A 22,835-nucleotide genomic window follows, 5' to 3' on the forward strand; every position below is an offset into this window, starting at 1 on the left:
AAGAAAACAGTGCATGTGTTTATATTTGGACACATTCTAATAATAAATTAGGATTACAAAAAAAACAAGTTCATATTAGTTGCAGATTGGGGGACCACACTGAGTGACATTGGTTTAGATTTTGACCACGGATAATCTAAAGCCAGGGCACAATGTTTGATCTAGAGGTTTCCTACGATGTTGCTACAAGGCACAAGCCTCTGTCATTCTTGCATTTTCTCCCCTGTGTTTCTGTTGACTTTCCCAGTCTTCTCAAGCTGAGGTCCAGGACCTTCTCAAGGGCTTAGATAGCATGTAATCCCACGTAAAATCTCTATATTTTACCTACCAAGTGGTTGATGGTCACCTTCTTTCTGAGTGGTGGGAAAACTTTCCTGACATCAAATTGTGTCTTCTTTTCTGCTTTATTACTTAGAATATAAACTCTGGCTCCTTGGAACTCATAAATCCTTTTTTTTCTTTCAGGAAATCTCCCTTCTTATAATAAAGCCTTGGTGTCTAGACTACTGTTTCAGTTTATTGGCTTAAAACATGTTTCTCTGTGTGTTTAAAATTCTTTAGTTATTCTTGGCCCTTCAGGGGGAAAAATGTTAAATGTTAGAGGCTGATGTGACCTGTACTTTTGATTGAAGGGATAAAGAGGGAAAAATAGTAGCATGGAGAAACAGAATCTGGCAAAAATTGACCAGCAGAAGAGCTGAAGTTAGGGTAAAGAGTGAGAAAAGACAGGCACAAATAGGACATACATGTGGGACATGTGTATTTTCCCAGGAATCTATGAAAAATTTGTGAAGAATATATCACAAAGACAAACATTATGCCCTCGGGGAAGATGAAACATGGGCAGTCGGACCATACAAGATGTGTCCTAAGGAAAAGCTTGACCCTCACAGGTAAAGAAGATACATTTGTTCAGATTCCATATGTATGTAGAACCTTATGTGTTGTGCATATTTTAGCAGCAGTCCATTTGTTCATGGCTATTATAAATTATATAATCAAAAGAAAGTTTTAAAAGGGTAGAGAGTATGTTACTAAGTGAATATGTCATGCATTTTCTAGGAAAACTTAATTTCTATGAAACTGGTTTTGCATAAAATTGATGAGTAGAGGACTAACGTAGTTCAAGGTGTGACTTTGCGTCTTGGGCAGCACTCCATGTACTGAGACTGTAGCAGGCCAGGTATTATGTCTCAGTATTTCCCATATACAATCATTTGTACTATTTCAAGAAGGGTATAAACGTTTCCTCATCTCAAAAGGTACCCTTTTTTCCTTCTATTACTAACAAAATATTCTTGTATGTCTCCAATTATTATTTCCAGGGACGAGGGGTGGGGGGTTTATTTCATTGATGTTCTCTACATATATATAATGTTTCTATTTTTTAAAATATTTACATTTAAGAGAGCAAGAATGGCATAAACCCATTTCACATGGCATTTAACAACAGGAAAGGCCCCAAATAAAGTTGAAAGGGTAGAATTTAATACCATGTATAACAATTGCCTATAAGATTCAATTTGTTCTTTCTTGGTAGCACTAATTAATAGGAAATCTTTCAACTTTATGTATGAATCATTATCTCTTTTTTAATTCTTGGTATATAAAATTGCCTGCCATTTTCCCTTCCATGTGTAATATTGTAATTATAATTGCATTAGAATTTGCCTACATGCTACTTCTCCTATTTATTCCCATTTATCATCTTCCTATTCTATTTATTACTATCAGTCTATCCTTTGTTTATTTCCTATTTTTTCACAGACGCCCAATTCAATATCAAGTCAGCATGTACTGACAATGATTTAAAAATTATAGCCAACATTTATTGAAGACTTATAAAATTGGTAATCCTTATGGTATGCATTGTATAATCTTATATAAATTATTTCATTCATTTTCACAATAATCATATAATACAGGTACTATACAGTCTCTGTTCATAGGGAAATTGAAGTTGAGTGGTCGAGTAGTTTCACTAAGAACCTCTAAGTAGCTTTGAGGGGAAGAGTCAGGATATAAACGAAGGTTTGTCTGAGTGCAAAGTTAATGTTAGAAATGAAAGTTCTCCTTTGTATATAAGAGCAACATTCCTTTCCTACAAAACTTTTTTTATTTTCCAAAATGTTCTTTAAGGATAATTTTCTAAAAATAAAATTAAAAATAAAATAATGCATTTGCATTCTTGGAGGATGAATTAACAGAAGGTAGTTCCTTTTATTAAATTGTTATTTCCTATTATTAAACTGTTGTTTCCTATTGCAGTTCTCACAGCTTCTGTGTTTACATGTCTTCTCTTCTGCATTTATGTTACTTCTAAGTAATATAGTTGGATATCTTTCAAATTAAAAAATATTCCAAATACAGGATTTAGACTAAGATATGCATAGAAAAGCATGCAGAAAAATTTACTCCCACCCCCCACAAAATATGATCAGGAAACCATTAGCAACGTATGAAAGATATGAGAATTATGTATATTACATAATCTGAGAATAAATGAAATAATCTTCTATACTGAAAAGAGAGAGTTCATGAAAACGAGGCCTTCCCTCCCTTGCTGCAGCTCGGGGGGGAAAATAGGTCCAATTTAGGTTAAGGAAATGTTTAAACTCAGAACGGGGGGTGGGGGGGCACGTGGCATTTTGGAGAAGCAAAACAGACCAGCAAACAAACAAAAGCTCTTATGTCTGAACAGAAGAGCAACTACTTCTCAATTTTTCACAAATTAGCATAAGAAGGGGACAGGTTTCAAAGAGAAGGCATATTTAATAACTGAGGGCACAGCATCTCTCAGTTTCTTATAAAATTATATAGTTAACATTTAGTAGAAAATTATTTAGTACTTTTTATTAAAGGACTTTTTTAATGTATCTAGTTTAGATACTCAGAAGTTATGAGAAATGAAAGTATGTGATATTAAGTCTCTGGAGAATTTTGACTTGTTTTAGTTTTCCAATGAACAGGTATTACTTTAAATTAGAGAATATTCAATTAAAAATATTTTTTAGATGTTTATGACAAGAGGTCTAAATTTCCCCCTAAAGTATCTAAATGTCATTTTTTATTCAGCAGCTACTCTTCTACCTACAGGACGTAATACTATCAGATCACTTGATTTTTTTAAAAAAATTAAGTCTTTATTTTAATGCCAGTAGTTACATAGAGGGTGTTATATTAGTTTCAGGTGTATAATACAGTGATTCGCCAGTTCCATCATCACCCAGTGCTCATCACAAGGACACCCCCTAATCCCTATCACACCTGTTTAACCAATACGCCCGTTGCCCGTTGCCCTTCCTTGGTAACCATCAGATTGTCCTCTATAGTTAAGAGTCTGTTTCTTGCTTCCCCTCCCTCTCTCTATATATTTTCCCTTTACTTCTTTCTTTTGTTTTTACATTCCACAGTGTTGTCACTCACATTTGCTTCTCTGTGAACCATTATTTCCTTAACATGATTGTTATTTCCTCCCTAGGAAGCAAGTACATCATAGGATGTTAGAAACCAAACATTTTCTCTTAAAAAAAAATCAGTTTGTGAAACTGTAATTAGCAATAAACAAGGAATTCACCTCTTGCAGGTGAATTGGAATGGCAAATTCTTCTGAAGGTAGCCAACCATATTAAAAAAAAAAAAAAAGAGGAGCTAAGATAGTGGAACAGCATGGAAGGTATTTTTGTCTCTCGTCCCTGAAATGCAGCCAGATCAACACTAAACCATCTTGCACACCTAGAAAACTGATTTGAGGATTAACACAACAATTTGCACAACCTGAACCACAGACCTCAGCGGGTACATGGCACCAAGATAAACTGGGAGACAGAGAGGCTGCAGAGGGCAGGGAGCTGTTTTTGCTTACAGAGACAGGATGGAGACAGGGGTGGGGCCGAGGGGGGAGGAGGAGAGTACAAGAAAAGCACCCCCCCCCCCCCCCCCCCAAAAGCCACTGGAAACAAAGATGCAGTGACCGAGCAAAAAAAGAGAGAAAGGAGAAAGGAAAGGGTTTAAATTCCATTAAGACTCTAAACAGGAGGAGCACAGAGTCTGAAACTCTGCAGCCATATACCTGGCAGTGCTCTGGTGGGAAAGGCGAATCCTCAGGAGCAGAGATCAAGGTCCTCAGCCTCCTCAGACCACACAGAGAGGTGGTTCCCCTGCTGGGAGGACATTTGGCAGAGGCTGTGCAGCCACCACAGGCAAAGGTCCCAGCGGACCCTGGAGAACAACCACACTCACTGGTATAGGAACAAGGACAATATGGGGGAAGCATGGCGCCAGCTGTGTGTTGTGATTTTCCATAAAACCTGAAATGCTGCTGCGTGATTGTGTGAACTTTTTCTGGGGTGGGCTGACACCCAGCCACAGTCTCTGCGAACTCGCAGCAGTGCAGTCTCTCCAACATTCCTAGGTGTGGCCTGGCACCTGACATTGCTCACTGAGACCCTCCCTCAGAAAGTCTTAGTGGGTCAAGGCCACAGTCCTTCAGAAGTGAGAGGTTGGGAAACACAGCCCCATTTCAGATAAAACTCAGGAGGGAGGTGCTTCCTGGTAGCCTGACAGCTTGGTCACAGACAGTGTAGAAGCAGGACCAAAGCAGGACAGAAGCAGGAGACAAAGTAGGGGTGCTTGATTGCTAGTTGTGGAGAGCACAGAGTTCCAATACTAGACACTGGGTAGCTTAGTGATGCCATTTTTACCTCTCACACCACAGGCACATGCACGCCTAAAGATGCCATAGCAGTTCACCCCAGTAAGCTGATCAGTGCCATCTACTAGAGAATGGAGACATTACACTAAACCCTGTCTAACTGGGGCAACAGCCCTCGACAAACACAAGTCTGTCCACCTGCTTAGTTTCTGGGCTATAAAGTGCATCATAGCTTGACTTCTATAGGAAGCCAGATGTAATTTCGATTGTACTTCATTCTGTTTCTCGTCCTTTTATTCATTTTTTCTTTTTCTTTCCTTTTCTTATTCTCCAATACAGAGAGAGAGAAAAAAAATCAATTTTTATTTTCCAATTTTATTAAAGATTTTTCTTTAATTTTTCTATTATATTTTTACTTTTCTGTAATTTTTAAACTTTATTTTACTTCCATCATTTCATTTTATTGTATTTTATTGTATTCACTTTTTAGAATTTTCAAGCATTTTCCTTTTTTTCCTTTTATTCCCATTTTTACTTTTATTTCCTTCCCCCCTTTTTTCTCTAATCTATCATGCTTCTTTCAAAAACCAGACCAAAACACACCTAGGATCAATTATACTTTATTTGATTTCATTGTGTTGTTTTTAAAATGTATTTACTTTTTTTTTTATTTTATTAATTCCTTTTATTCCTCCAAAATGACAAAATGAAGGAATTCATCCCAAAAGAAAAAACAGGAAAAAATGACATCCAGGGAATTAATCAACACAAATACAAGCACGATGTCTCAACCAGAATTTAGAATCACAATAATAAAAATACTGAGGTTGAAAAAAGATTAGAATCCCTTTCTGTGGAGATAAAATTAGTAAAACCTAGTCAGATTGAAATAAAAAATGCATAACTGGGCTCCAATCTCGAATGGATCCCAGGGTGGCAATGATTGATGAGGCATAGCAGCCAATCAGTGTTATAGAGGACAAATTTATGGAGAATAAAGATGCAAAAAAAAAAAAAAGAGAGATACTAAGGCAAAAGAGCACGAAATAAAAATTAGAGAATGCAGTGACTCATTAAAAAAGAATAACAGAAGAATCATAGGTATCCCAGAAGATGAAAAGAGAGAAAAAGATGTAGAAGTTTTATGTGAGCAAATCATATCAAAAAACTTGTCTAACCTAGGGAAAGACACAGACCTCAAAATCCAAGAAGTACAAAGAACTCCCATTGATGTAATAAAAACAAACCATCAACAAGGCATATCATAGTCAAATTTACAAAATACTCAGGGAAGGAAAGAATACTGAAAGCATCAAGGAAAAAAAAATTCTTAACCTACAAGGGAAGACAGATCAGGTTCACAGCAGACCTATCCACAGAAACTTGGCAGTCCAGTAAGGAGTGGCAGGATATATTCAATGTGCAGAATCAGAAAAATATACAGCCAAGAATTCCTTACCCAGCACGGCTGTCATTCAAAATAGAAGGGAGATTAAAAATTTCCCAAACAAAGACTAAAAAAGTTTGTGACCACTAAACCAGCCCTGCAAGAAATTTTAAGGGGGTCTCTCTGAGGGGAGAAAAGACGAAAAAGGAAAAAAAAAAAAAGACCAAAAGCAACAGACTAGAAAGGACCAGAGAAACGTCCAGAAACTCCAACTCTACAGAAAACATAATGGCAATAAATTCATATCTTTCAGTACTCACTCTAAATGTCAAAGATCGAAAAGCTCCAATCAAAAGACATAGGGTAACAGACTGAAAAAAAAATCAAGGTCCATCTATATGCTGTTTACAAGTGACCCATTTTAGACCTAAATACACCTTCAGATTGAAAATAAGGGGATGGAGAACCATCTATCATGCTAATGGTCATCAAAAGAAACCCGAAGTAGCCATTCTTATAACAGACAATATAGACTTTAAAATAAAGACTGCTATAAGAGATGAAGAAGGGCATTGTATTATAATTAAGAGGCCTATCCACAAAGAAGACCTAATAGTTGTTAAAATTTATGCTCCAGATGTGCAAGCCTCCAAATATATAAATCAATTAATCACAAACATAAAGAAACTCATTGATAATAATACCATAAGAGTAGGGGATTTCAACACCCCATTTACAGAAATGGACAGATCATCTAAACGCAAATCCACAAGGAAACAATGGTTTTGAATGACACACTAGACTGGATGGACTTAACAGATATAATCAGAACATTTCATCCTAAAGCAGCAGAATACACATTCTTCTCGAGTGCACATGGAACATTACACAGAATAGATGACATACTGGGACACAAATTAGACCTCAACAAGTACAAAAAGACAGAGATCATAGCATACATATTTTCAGACCACAGTGCTATGAAACTCAAATTCAACCATAATAAAAAATTGGAAAGATAAAAATATTTGGAGACTAGAGAACATCCTACTAAAGAATGAATGGACTAACCAAGAATTCGAAAGGAAATTAAAAAGTCCATGGAAGCCAATGAAAATGATAACACCACAGCCTCTGGGATGTAGGAAAGGTAGTCAGTCATAAGAGGGAAGTATATAGCAATCCAGGCCTTCCTAAAGAAGGAAGAAACGTCTCAGGTACACAACCTTACCTTACACCTAAAAGAACTGGAAAAAGAACAGGAAAGAAAACCCAAAATCAGCATAAGAAAGGAAATAATAAATATTAGAACAGAAATCAATGCTATTTAAAAATAATAACCAAAAAAAAAAACCCAAACAAACAAAAAACCCAGCAAAACATCTATGAAATTTGTTCTTTGAAAGAATTAACAAAATCAATACACCCCTAGCAAGTTTGACCAAAAAGAAAAAGGAAAGGGCCCAAACAAATAAAATCCAGAATTAAAGAGGAGAGATCATAAACAACACTGCAGAAATACAAACAATAATAAGAGAGTATTATGAGCAATTATATGTTAATGAAATGGGCAATCTGGAAGAAATGGACAAATTTGTAGAAACATATAAACTACCATAACTGAATGAGGAAGAAATAGAAAATTTGAACAGACCCTTAACCAGTAAAGAAATCGAATTAGTAACAAAAATTTCCCAAAACACAAGAGTCCAGGGCCAAATGGCTTTACAGTGGAATTCTACCAAACATTTAAAGAAGAGTTAACACCTATTCTCTTGTAACTTTTCCAAAAAAGAGAAATGGAAGGAAAACTTCCAAACTTTCTATGAATACAGCATTGCCGTGATTCCAAAACCAGAAAAAGACCCCAGTAAAAAAGAGAATTACAGACCTATTTCCCTGATGAACATGGATGCAAAAATCCTCAATAAGATACTAGTCTATTGGGTCCAACAATACATTAAAAGAATTATTCACCATGACCAAGTGGGATTTATACCTGGAATGCAGAGCTGGTTCAATACCCACGAAACAATCAATGTAATACATCACATCTATAAAAGAAGGGAACCACGTGATGCTCTCAATAAATGCAGAGAAAGCATTTGACAAAATACAGTGAACTTTCTTGATAAAAACCCTCAAAAAAGTAAGATCTTGTACCTCAAGATCTTAAGACCATATATGAAAGACCTACTGCTAATATCATCCTTAATTGGGAAAATTTGAGAGCTTTCCCCATAAAGCCAGGAACACATCAAGGATGTCCACTTTCAGCACTGTTATTCAACATAGTATTGGAAGTCCTACCCTCAGCAATCAGATAACACAAGGGAATAAAATGCATCCAAATCATCCAGGAGGAAGTCAAACTTTCACTCTTCATAGATGGCGTGATACTCTGTATGGAAGATGCAAAAGATTCCACCAAAAACCTGTTAGAACTGATCCAGAAATTCAGCAAAGTTACAGGATACAAAATCAATGCACGGAAATCGGTTGCATTACTATATACCAATAATGAAGCAATAGAAAGAAAACTCAAGGAATTGATATCATTTACAATAGCACCAAAAACCGTAAAATAGCAAGATCCCAGAAAGATGGCAGAGAAGTAAGGAGCTCCATAACTTATTGCCAGCCCACATTTCTAAAACCAGGAAGGACTGAGGCCATAAGACACTGAACTGAAAATGTCTCAGAGGAAAAGAGACAGAGTCCACGAAGAAGATAGCCTCATAAGGCTACCTCAAGAAACAAGCCAAAGTACACATGGTGGAGAGTTTCAAATTTCAATACAATTAAGGAAATAAAATAACCAAGGGCACAACAAGAGAGACCAGAGGACACCATCAAAAGAACACTTCCTGAATGAAAAAGCTCAGCACAGTCAATGAGCCTCCTCTAATATAGTAATACTCACAAGTGCAGAGTCCATAAAAAGCTTTTAAAACTGACAAGAGACAGAAAACCAGCCAAAATGGCAAAACGGAAAAACTCTCCTATAAAGAAATTCCAGGAAGAAATCACAGCTACAGAATTGCTCAAAACAGATATAAGCAACATAACTTGAGCAAAAATTTAGAACAATTGTCATAAAATTAATCACTGGGCTTGAAAAAGGTATAGAAGACATCAGAGAAACTATTGCTACAAAGACCTTGGACCTTAAAAACAGTTGTGACAAATTTAAAAATGCTATAAATGAGAGACCTAATAAAATAGAAGCAGCCACTCCATGGATTGAAGAGGGATAGAGGAGAATAGGTGAACTAGAAGACACAATTATAGGAAAAGAAGAAGCCAAGAAAAAGAGAGATAAACTGATCCAGGAGCACAAAAGGAGAATTTGAGACCTGAGTGATACAATCAAACAAAACAATATCCGTACCATAAAAATTCCTCAAGAAGAAGAGAGAAAGGCGCTGAAGGGGAACTTGATCAAATTATAACCAAAAACTTCCCCAATCTGGGGAAGGAAACAGACATTGGAATCCAATAGGCAAAGAGAACACCCCAAACATAATTTGAATCAACCTTGGGCATGACATACCATTGTGAAACTGGCAAAGTATAAGGATAAAGAGAGAATTCTGAAAGCAGGTAAGGATAAAAGGGCCCTAACATACAAAGGGAAACCTATCAGAGTGGGTACAGACCTCTAGACTGAAACTTGGCAGGCCATAAAAGCATGACAGGAAATCTTCAATGTGATGAACAGGAAAAATATGCAGACAAGAATCTTTTATCCATCAAGCCTGTCATTTGGAATAGAAGGAGAGATAAAGGTTTTCCCAAATAAACAAAAATTGAAAGAATTCATTACCACTAAACCAGCCCTACAAGAAATCCTAAGAGGGACTCCATGAGGGAAATGTTGCAAGGAACGCAAGGTACCAGAAACACCACTACAAGCATGAACCCTACAGAGAACACAATGACTCTAAACCCATATTTTTCAATAATAACACTGAATGTAAACGAACTAAATGTTCCAATCAAAAGACATAGGGCAGCAGAATGGATAAAAAAAAATCCATCTTTTTGCTGTCTATAAGAGACTCATTTTAGACCTGGGGACACCTTCAGATTGAAAGTAAGGGGATAGAGAAATATCTGTCATGTGACTGGGAGTCAGAAGAAAACCAGAGTAGCCAATCTTATATCAGACAAACGGGACTTTAAAGTAAAGGCAGTAAGAAGGGCATTATGTAATAATTACAGGGTCTATCCATCAGGAAGAGCTAACAATTATAAACATCTATGCACCAAATTCAGCAGCACCCAAATACATAATACAACTAATCACAAACAGAATCAGTCTTATTGATAAGAATGTACTAATTTCAGGGGATTTTAATACTCCACTTACAGCAATGGATAAATCAACTAGACAGAAAATCACTAAGGAAACAATGAACCTGAATGACACATTGGCACAGATGGATTTGATAAATATATTTAGAACTCTACATACTGAGGCTATGAAATTCACTTTCTTCTCAAATGCACATGGTACATTCTTCAAGAAAGATCATATACTGGGTCATAAAGCAGTCCTTCATAAATATAAACAAATTGAGATCATATCATGCACATTTTCAGTTCACAATGCTATGAAACTTGAAATCAATTACAGGAAATAGTCTGGAATACCTCCAAAAACATGGAGATTAAAGACCACCCTACTAACGAATGATTGGGTCAAACAGGCAATTAGAGAAGAAATTAACAAATATATGGAAACAAATGAAAATGAAAATACAATTATCTAAACTCTTTGGGATGCAGCAAAGGCAGTCCTAAGAGGAAAGTATATTGCAATCCAGGCCTATTTCAAGAAACTAGAAAAAGCACAAAAACAAAATCTAACAGCACACCAAAAGAAACGAGAAGGACAGCAGAATGAACACCTCAAATCTATCAGAAGAAGAGAAATAATAAAGATCAGGGCAGAAATAAATAATATAGATTGTGAAAAAAAATAATTGAATAGATCAAGGAAATCAAAGTCGTTTTTTTTTTAAATAAAGAAAATTGATAAACCTCTAGCCAGGCTTCTGAAAAAGAAAGTATAAAGCACACAAATAGACAAAATCACGAATGAAAATGGAGCTATTACAACAAATCCTTCATAAATAGAAGAAATTATCAGGGAATGCTATGAAAAATTATATGCCCACAAACTGGACAACCTAGAAGAAATGGAAAAATTCCCAAACACACATGCACTACCAAAATTCAAATGGGAAGAGATAGAAAATCTGAAGAGACTTATAACCAGTGAAGAAATTGAATCAGTTATCAAAAATGTCCCAAAGAATAAGAATCTGAGGCCAGATGGCTTTCCTGGGGAATTCTACCAAACATTTAAATTAGAATTTATACCCATTCTTCTCAGGCTATTCCAAAAAATAGAAATAGAAGGAAAACCTCAGAATTTATTCTACGAAGCCAGCATCACTTTGATTCCCAAACCAGGCATAGACCCAGCAAAAAAAGAATTACAGACCATTATCCTTAATGAATACAGATGCAAAAATACTCAACAAGATACTAGCAAATCAAATTCAACAGCATATAATAAGAATTATCTACCATGATCAAGTGGGATTCATTCTTGGGTTACAGAGCTGGTTCAATATTTGCAAATCCATCAATGTGATACATCGCATTAATAAAAGAAAAGAGAAAAACCAAATGGTCCTGTCAATGGATGCAGAAAAAGCATTTGACAAAACACAGCACCCTTTCTTAATAAAAACTCTTGAGAAAGTTGGGATAGAAGGAACTTACTTAAACATTATTAAAGCAATTTATGAAAAACCCACAGCTAATATCATCCTCAATGGGGAAAATCAGGATCAGGGACATGACAGGGATGTCCACTCTCACCACAGTTGTTTAACATAGCGCTGGAAGTCCTAGCATCAGCAATCAGACAACAAAAGGAAATAAAAGGCATCAGAATTGGCAAAGGTGAAGCCAAACTTTTACTTTTCACAGATGACATGCTACTCTACATGGAAAACCTGGGACACTCCACCAGAAGCTTACTAGAACTGATCAATGAATTCAGCAAAGTCTGTGTGTACAAAATCAATGTACAGAAATCAGTTGTATTTTTATACATCAATAATGAAGCAACAGAAAGATAAATCAAGAAACTGATCCCATTCACAATTGCATGAAAATCATAAAATACCCTGGAATAAACCTAACCATAGGTGTAAAAGATTTGTATGCCAAAAACTAGAGAAAACTTAAGAAGAAAATTGAAGAAGACACAAAGAAATTAAAAAACATTCCATGCTCCTGAATCGGAAGAATAAACATTGTTAAAATGTCATTATTATCCAAAGCAATCTACACATTCAATGCAATGCCAATCAAAATTGCACAAGCATTCTTTGCAAAGCTAGAACAAATAATTCTAAAATTCAAATTGAACCACAAAAGACCTCAAATAGCCAAAGTAATATTGAAGAAGAAAACCAAATTGGGACGCATCACATTTCCAGACTTTAGCCTCTACTACAAAGCTGTCATCATCAAGACAGTATGGTATTGGCACAAAAACAGACACATAGACCAACAGAAGAGAATAGAGAACCCAGAATTAGATTTACAAATGTATGGCCAATTAATCTTTGACAAAGCAGAAAAGAGTATCCAATGGGAAAAAAAGACAACCTTTTTAACAGATGGTGTTGGAAGAACTGGACAGCTTCATGCAGAAGAATGAAACTAGACCACTTTCTTACAACATACACAAAAATAAACTCAAAATGGCTGAAGGACCTTAATGTGAGACAGGAAACCATCAAAACCCTAGAGGAGAAAGCAGGAGACAGCCTCCTTGACCTCAACTGCAGCAATTTCCTACTCCACACATCCCCAAAGGCAAGGGAATCAAGATAAAAAATGAATTATTGTGACCTCATCAAGGTAAAATTCTTTTGCACTGCAATGGAAACAGTCACTAAAACTAGTAAGCAACCAAAGGAATCAGAAAAGATATTTTCAAATGATATATTGGATAAAGGGCTAGTATCCAAAAATCTATATGGAACTCACCAAACTCTACATTCAAAAAACAAATAATCCAGTGGAGAAATTGGCAGAAGACGTTCTCCACTTCTCCAAAGAGGACATCCAGATGGGCAACAGACACATGAAACAATGCTTAGTGTCACTCATCATCAGGGAAATACAAATCAAAACCACACTGAGATACCACCTTATGCTGGTCAGAGTGACTAAAATGAACAAAGAACAAATCAGGAGACTATAGATGCTGGTGAGGCTGTGGAGAAACAGGCACCCTCCTACACTTTTGGTGGGAAATAAACCGGTGCAACCACTCTGGAAACAGTGTGGAGGTTCCTCAAAAAATTAACAGTAGAACTCACATATGACACAGCAATAGCACTGCTAGGAATCTACCCAAGGGATACAGAAGTGCTGATGCATAGGGGCACATGTACCTCAATGTTCATAGCAGCACTTTCAGCAATAGCCAAATCATAGAAAGAGCCTAAATGTCCATCAACTGATGAATGGATCAAGAAGATGTGGTTTATATATACAATGGAATACTACATGGCAATGAGAAAGAATGAAATCTGGTCATTCATAGCAACGTGGATGGACATCTAAGGTATCATGCTAAGTGAAATAAGTCAGGCAGAGAAGGACAGATACCATATGTTTTCATTCGTAAGTGTAACAAAAGAAACTTAGCAGAGGACTATGGGGAAGAGAAAAGGGGAAATAGTTGGGGAGAGGGAGGGAGGAAAACCATGAAAGACTCTTGAATACTGAGAACAAATTGAGGGTTGATGGGGAAGTGGGAGAGGGGAAGGAGGGTGATAGGTATGGACGAGGGCACTTGTTGGGATGAACACTGGGTGTTACATGGAAACCAACCTGACACTAAACTATACAAGATAATAAAATAAAATACCTAGGAATAAACATATCAAAAAGGTGAAAAATCTATACACTGAAAACTATAGAAAACTTTTGAAAGAGAGGCACCTGGGTGGCTCAGTTGGTTGAGCATCTGATATTGTCTCAGGTCATGATCTCATTGTTCGTGGGTTCAAGCCCCACATCGGGATCTGTGCTGACAGCTCTGAGCCTGGAACCTGCTTCTGAACTGTGTCTCCCTCCTCTCTGCCTCTCCCTCACTCTCATCTTTCTCTCTCTCTCAAAAATAAATAAACATTAAAAATTTAAAAACAATTTAAGCTTTTGAAAGAAATTGAACACACACACACACACACACACACACACACACACACAAAGGAATAAATATATTCCATGCTTTGAATATTGGAAGAACAAACATTGTTAAACTGTTCATCTACCCAAAGAAATCCAGATATTCAATGCAACCCCTATCAAAATTACACCAGCATCCTTTCAGAGCTAGAATAGACAAATTTGTATGGAACCAGAAAAGACCCTGAATAGCCAAAGCAATCTTCAAAAAGAAAACAAAAGCTGGCGGAATCTGGACTTCATGATGTATTACAAAGCTGTAATCATCAAAACAGTATGCTACTGGCACAAAAACAGAAACTCAGATCAATGGAACAGAATAGAGAACCCCGAAATGGACCCACAAACGCATGGCCAACTAGTCTTTGATAAAACAGGAGACAATATCCAATGTAATAAAGATAGTATCTTCAGCAAATGTGTTGGGAAAACTGGACAATGACATACAGAAAAACGAACTTGGACCACTTTCCTACACCATACACAAAAGCAAACTCAAAATGGATGAAAGAACTAAATGTAGGTCAGGAAGACAGGAAGCCATCAAAATCCTAGAGAAGAAAGCAGGTAAAATCCTCTTTGACCTCAGCTATAGCAACTTCTTATTCAGCATGTCTCCGGAGGCAAGGGAAACAAAAGCAAAAATGACTATTCGGATCTCATCAAAATAAAAAAACTGCACAGTGACAGAAACAATCAGCAAAACTAAAAGGCAACTGACAGAATGGGAGGAAATATTTGCAAACAACATATCGGATAAGGGTTAGTATCCAAAATCTGTAAAGAACTTATCAAACTCAGCACCTAGAAAATGAATAACCCAGTGACAAAATGGGCAAAAGACATAAATAGACATTTCTCCAAAGAAGCTATCCAGATGACCAACCAACACATGAAAAAATATTCAACATCATTCATTATCAGGGAAATACAAATCAATAATCATAATAAGATACCACTTCACACCTGTCAGAATGGCTAACATTAACAACTCAGGCAACAACAAATGTTGGCAAGGATGCGGAGAAAGAGGATCTCTTTTGCACTGCTGGTGGGAATGCGAACTGGTGCAGCCACTCTGGGACAGTATGGAGGTTCCTCAACAAATTGAAAATATAACTACCCTACGACCCAGCAATTGCACTACCAGGTATTTATCCAAGGGATACAGGTGTGCTGTTCCGAAGGGATGCATGCACCCCAATGTTTATAGCAGTGCTATCTACAGTAGCCAAAGTATGAAAAAAGCTCAAATATCCACTGACACATGAATAGATAAAGAAGATGTGGTGCATATATATATATATATATATATATATATATATATATATATATTAGTCAGCAATCAAAAACAATGAAATCTTGCCATTCACAACTATGTGGCTAGAACTGGAGGGTATTATGCTAAGCAAAATTAGTCAGAGAAAGATAAATATCATATGACTTCACTCATATGATGAATTTAAGATTAAAACAGATGATCATAAAGGAAAGGAAGCAAAAATAATATAAAAACAGAGAGAGTGACAGAACATAAAAGACTCTTAAATATAGAGACCAAACAAAGGGTTGTGGGGGGTGGTCTAAATGGGTAAGGGGCATTAAGGAATCTACTCCTGAAATTATTGTTGCACCATATGCTAAGGATATAAATTAAACAATAAATAAATTGGGGGAAAAAGTCTCAACTAGAAGTTGCTTTTAAATATAGTTTCCTTACTGACTAAACTCCAAATTTAAGCTTACAATAGAGTAATGCTCATTTTACTCTGTGATTCCATATAAAAATTGGTATAAGAATGAATGAAATTGGGTGCAAACAGACAAACAGTAGCAGAAATTCAGTAGGGATTTAGGCAGGGAAGAACTGACTAATGATTAAAATAGATTTCAGAGCTAAAGCTATGCTACAAACAAATTGCCTGTCGGCAGATAACAAAACATCCCAAGAGATATACTATAAAAATCAACCACATGCAGTACAAATCCGATATATGACAACTAATTTTGTGGTTTAGAGCAATAGTGATTGATGACCAAATCTAATAACTGAAATGCAATGAAAGCTCTTTTTTGGGGAAATGCTGTGTGTTCTTAAGAGGAAGAAAACATCTTCTGAGACTTGTAGTTGGTGGTAAAATTTTCAAATATACCAATGGCATAGCTATTATACTATAATTGAGAGAATATGAACTTTAAATTTTGAATGAAAATCAAGACATTCTTACTAGATTTAGCTCTCTGAAGAAGCATTTCTAGGTATTTTAAATTCTTTAGGCAGTGATATAATCAGCATCAATATTGAAATATTCAAAACCTATGGTATCAGAATAGCCAAAGAAAATAGGTATTAATTGGGATGTGTTTCAAAACAGTAAGTATATGGAGAGATCATACCAACTGATTGTCCAACTAACTAAACAGATGGAGTATTCTGTGAAGAAACAATATCAACAAGATGGAATATTTTAAAAGGCAGAATGTTCCCTGAAGTAGATATTAATGCTATATAGATAGGTTCTAATTAAAGTTTGTAGTTCAATTCAATTTCAAATGTACTCATTTATTTATTTTTAAATGTTTATTTATTTATCTTTGAGAGAGTAAGAGAGTGAGAGCTAGGGAGGGGCAGAGAGAGAGGGAGGGAGACAGAGAATCTGAAGCAGGCTCTGCACTGTCAGTGTGAAACCCAACATAGGGCTTAAACTCACAAACCGTGAGCTCATGGCCTGAGTGAAGTCAGGCACTCAACCCACTGAGTCACCCAGGTGCTCCCAATTTCAAATTAAAAAGAAAAGCTAATGAAAACTTGAACCCAATGTACAAATGGTGGTTGCATTTATTCACTCTCCAAGATGTTTTTATTAAAAACCTAGTTTGTGCCAAATACTGTACTGGACACAGAGAATGCAATGGTGAACAAAAACATAAACAGCCCCTGACCTTATGGAATTCAACAAATTAGAAGAGAAAAATTAATGATGCAAATATGTGTTTATGTATGTCGGTAAATTATGCAAACATTATCAAGGAAGTTTCAATTCATGTGGAAGATTTGGGAAACCTGAGCCCTTAAAGATAAGCAGATGTTAGAAAGAGGTGGAGAGGGGGTCTTTGAGATAAAGAGTACAGAGTTAACAAAGGTCTTCAAGGTAGGAGAATTCATAGAGTTTTGAGAAAGTAAATGACTCTTTCAGTTTGAACTCAGAACAAGCGAGACTGGCATAAGAAAAATATGGAAATTAAGTAGGATATCAGATCATGATATGTTATGTAAATTGTGTTAAACTTGTCTTCACCCCAAAATGACACTAAGTTATTAAATGATATTAAGCAGGAGATGCACAGGGTACAAAGAAGAGTAAAACCGAGGCCCATGAGAAATCAATATTTATATTTGGGAAAGAACTACATTATGGACAATAAAAAGAGAAATGGGCAAAAGTGAATGTAGACACACCAGTTGGGGGCTATTCCTGTAACTTAAGTGAGTGATAATGGAAGCATTAACTAGGATTTTACAGAAATTTAAGAGAAGTGAACATAACAGAAAGACATTTGGGAGACAGAATCAATAAAATTTGGTAATGAATTTGAAAACAGAATAGCAATGAAGAGAGGGAAGGCTGTGGACAGTGTGGTGATTTGGAATGAAAGACCATGAGTTTAATTGGCCATGGTAAGTTGGAAATACCTTTGAAATCAAGGCAATTGAATGTTTAAGTCTGAGGCACAAAGAGATACAGATTTTTTAATAACCTGCATTTAAATAATAATTAAAATAAAAATGTAAATAAGATTGTCTTATTAATCTAAAAGATAAGGGAAAGGATGTGGAGTGACAAGGGCATTGCACCTTGGAGGACACTTAAAGGCTTGAGAAGAAAGTGATTTTGCAAGGAAATATGGAAGGGAAGTTTCAAAGAGACAGAAGGAAAGCCAGAAGAGTTTGGGATTGTGGAATCCAAGGGGAACAACTGTGTCAAAAGGAAAGTGGTTTACACTAAAAAAGCTAAGAAACCACATACATAGCTTTAAGACTAAAATGCGTGCATTGGCACTAGTAATATTTAAATCATGGTCGACTTTAAGAAGTGTTTAAGGGCACCTGGGTGGCTCAGTTAATTAAGCTTCCAACTTTGTCTCAGTTCATGATCTCATGGTTTGTGAATTCCATCCCTGTTTCAGGCTCCGTACTGACAGCTCAGAGCCTGGAACCAGCTTTAAATTCTGTGTCTCCCTCTCTGCACCTCCCCTCTTGCATTCTCTTCCTCTGTCTCTCTTTCTCAAAAATAAATAAATATTATACATTTTTTTTTAAAAAGAAGTGTTTAGAGAAAAATTTGGAGGAAGAAACTTGATTGAAGAAATGAACAAAAAGGGAAGAAATGAAGAAAATATCTTTTGAGAAGTTTGACTATATACAAAAGGAGAAAAAGAGTGAGCACCTTATACCTAGGGGAAATTTTGTTTCAATGAGTGAGACTCACTCATGTTTAAAATATGTGGGAGAAATCTATTTTAGCAGTAAAATACACATGAAAGCCAAAAACATATGATTAAAGTAGGATTGCAGAAAAGACAAGAAGGGATAGGCCCAGAGTAAGTTGGAAATGTTGGCTTCATGTAGGAGGAACAACTCTTCTATTGGAGCTGGAAGAATTTAGAATACACTATATGTATATGAATACAATATATATGCTGTTGATGTTATTATTTTTAATCTATATAGTAGAAAGCAAGGTCATTTGCCAAACATGAATGAGTACTACATTAGTAGAAAGTTTGAAGAGAGTATAGGACATTTGAAATCACAATTTTAAGGGGTGGGAAGTCAGAACAGAACAATTTGTAGATTTGTAGATAATATTAAGGGTTCAAATGTCAAAAATTTTTAAAAATCAATAATATATAGTAATATCAATCTTCCCTACTGTGTTTTCCCTCAAAACTTTCTACCATCTGGATCTAGACATGGAAAAAGTAGGTAGTTGGAACCATCTAACAATGGAACATTTGATGGAGCATTCCCAAGACATTATAAACATGAATTTTAGTGAAAACCTGAGACACTAATTATGTTCCTCTGGGAGAGTGTTAATTTAATATAGCAAAGGGAGAAAATACTGAAAAACACATGTTAAGAAAGAAGAATAGGGGCGCCTGGGTGGCTCAGTCGGCTAAGCCTCCAACTTCAGCTCAGGTCATGATCTCATGGTCTGGGTTCGAGCCCCGCCTCAAGCTCTGTGCTGACAGATCAGAGCCTGGAGCCTGCTTCTGATTCTGTGTCTCCCTCTCTCTCTCTGCCCCTCCCCCACTCATGCTCTTTATCTGTCTCAAACATAAATAAAAACATTTTTAAAAATTAAAAAAAAAAAGAAAGACGAATAGGACAAGCCAGCAAAGGAGACTTAGGAGTACACAGAAGTCGGAAGATAGGCAAGAGAATCTAGAATCATGCAAAATGAAATTAAAAAGAGAATCAAGAAAGATAACTAATCAGTAGTGTCAATGAAATAGGGAGATGAATTAAAATAAGAAATAAGCATTAAGCATTTAGTAATTAGAATGTCAGTAATTCTTGAAAAGAATACATTGCACATTGTAGACAAAAATGTCTGAGGAACAAAAGACTGTATAAGACAATTTCAAAAAGTCTGACCTTAGAAGAAAGGAGCAAGAGATGCTTGCTATCATGTTAATTTGCACCTACTTAGAATGAATTACTTTTTTCTTCTATCTTAATTCTTAAGTATATAGAGATACTTAATAGGAAAAAAATATTATTTTTTTAAAATCAAACTTCTGCAGAGGGGAATGGAGTTGGAAAAAATAAAAGAGTTTCCATTGTTTACTGCCTATGCCTTAATTTTTGAAAAATGTTTACTGATAAAGTATTATTTTTATAATAATAAAGCAAATAAAATATTTATCATGTTTCTAATATATTGGTGCTTCATTTCTATTATTACTATATATCTGTCTTTTATAGTTTTTACTATGATGTAAAGAATATAGCTACAATACACACATTCTCAAATATGTCAGCCTGTTATGATTTCTCTGTTACTGTACTTGGATTTAATTTTTAAAAGACCTTCAGCATATTAAAGTCTGGGACTTTTTTTTACCACAATTAAAATATGGCAAAATCCTTTTCTGAGCTAATTTTCCATTAATTGTACTTGGGAATCTGAGTCTTTTTTATACTATCAATAATTTCCATTATTAATAAGCCTATTATATCTCCTTATTTCACTGCTGAATGTTCCTCATCTGTGTCTAAAATGGTTTGGGATGAACATATTAAATATATTTTTAATAATTTAATTATAACATACATTTACTTAGTTACATCACAGTATACATTTCTGTTCCACTGTGTGTGCTGTGAGGATGCTCCAACTTAGACATGGTGAGAAGATGTTTCTAATTCTGATTATTATTGTTGTTTGAATGTAAAAAAAGAAAAAAGAAAAAACAGACAGATAGACAAAAAACCTTTGAAATATATAGTGATTGCTGGAAAGGCTTATACATCCATTTTTAATATATTCCAATCCTTTAGACATTAGGTTTTTGTTTCTTGCTCAATTTTTACATTGACATATGTAAAAGCTGTCTACGGCCATACCACCCTGAACGCGCCCGATCTCGTCTGACATATGTAAAAGTATATGAGAATTTGTTATTTAGTCCATTATGTGCAGTAGAGCAGATTGTTTAGCATTTCAGAAGCATCTTCTGTGGGCTTTTAACTAATCACATGAGAAAGCTGAAGACAAAATAAGACGCCAGCCTATACAGACATTATGGAAGCTTGTATTTGGCCAAATACTTTGGCAAAAGAAATGGTCCTTTAAACTGGTGAACAGAACAAAACAACATGAATTTACTTTTTTTTTTAATAGAGCAAAGTGTGATTTATGCACGAAGAGTCATTGAACGCAAGTTTGTTGAAATTTGGACAGTATTTTGTACAGTAAAGACATCTCCCCTATAGAATCTGGACCATGTTGTATTATCATATAACAGATAACAAACCATATGGCAAAGGGAGAGGGAAATCAGGGTAACAGTCTATTGTATCAGTAGGTACATGAATAAGAAAACAAGCATTGAAATCATACATAGGGACTGTGACTGATTTTCACATTATATTTAGGGTTTTTTTAATGCAATGCATTAAATGCATTGCATTAGCAATGCAAATATATTTTAAAAACCCATATTTATGTACAAAATTTTCTTTTTTTTGAGAGAGAGAGAGAAAGAATGCACAAGTAGTGAAGGGACCAAAAGAGAATGGGAGAGGTAAAGCAGGCTCCATGCCCAGTGCAGAACCCACAGTGGGGCTCAATTCCACAAACCATAGGATCATGACCTGAGTTGATGTCAAGAGTCCGACATTTAACCAGCTGAGCCACCAAGGTGCCCTCAAATTTTTCTTTAAAAATCAATTTTAAAAGTCCTCTTTGATATATAGCCTCACGGTTGATTATTATGTGATGCAATCCAGATGTTCATTCAAAACTCTACTCATCCAGGGACGTTATAAAAATTTTTAAATTATTTATATAAAATAGCCTAATTCTCTCAGGATGAAAGTTTCTGCCTGATAGTAAGTTAGTAAGCTATTTTAAGGATCTGCAGTAATTCATTTGAGACACAAAAGTACAACATGGCAGTAACTTATTTAATGTTACCTCAGCTGCTTAAAGTCAAACCAATTTAAATAATATCTTGTTTAATATATTTATGTGTTATTCATTCATATAACCTCACAGAAATAAAAATTAATAATATGAAAGCGGCAGAAAAAAGATCAGACACTTGCCTCCCATTGTTCAAACTGTTCTTTCATTTTCCTTAAAAAAGTCAAAAGATTAACAAATGCTACATTAGACAACTACAGTGTTATAATTATCCATTTAGCTATGTAAAAAAATGAAGTACGGTAAGTAGATGTGATTTCATCATATTTTTCATCATTACCAAATATTTTATATATAAAACTGATTTCCTTGGTTTAAAATGTAAGGAATACGAATAAATTGAACTATCTTGGAATATGTTTGACTTGACTTCATCCTGTATTTTTTTTTGCTTTCTCTGTCTCTTTATGATGTAAATTTTTTTTAATTTCTGTCCTTTTTTGAATGTATTAAATAAGCAAACACCACCAACAAGCAAAACAAGTACTATAATGTAAAAATATTAAAAAAAGGAAACCCTCTCACTTGCATAAATGAAAGATTGCACAAAAAGAACTCACATCTTTTCAAGCTTCAATAGTAAATATTCTGCTGCTATGTATTAAATACTGCATGGTTTGCCCAAGCTAAGATGAAACCACATCATGAATCAATAAGCATTTTGCATTTTCTTTCATTATCTACTCAAAGTCATGCCTACTGCACCTCTAAACATTTCATTAAATCCAATGATACAGCAAACACTCCCAAAATAAACTTAGATTGTATTGCAGTTTCACTTAACAGTATATAA

General features: G+C 35.4%; 1 protein-coding gene across 1 annotated transcript in view; it reads right to left on the minus strand.

The window, feature by feature from the left end:
- Nucleotides 1-22,835, minus strand: part of CTNNA3 (catenin alpha 3) — a 1,635,386-nt gene that overhangs the window by 477,506 nt on the left and 1,135,045 nt on the right. The window lies entirely within an intron of this gene.

The sequence above is a fragment of the Suricata suricatta genome, chromosome 2 (genome assembly GCF_006229205.1).
Source record: "Suricata suricatta isolate VVHF042 chromosome 2, meerkat_22Aug2017_6uvM2_HiC, whole genome shotgun sequence".
NCBI classification, from domain to species: domain Eukaryota; kingdom Metazoa; phylum Chordata; class Mammalia; order Carnivora; family Herpestidae; genus Suricata; species Suricata suricatta.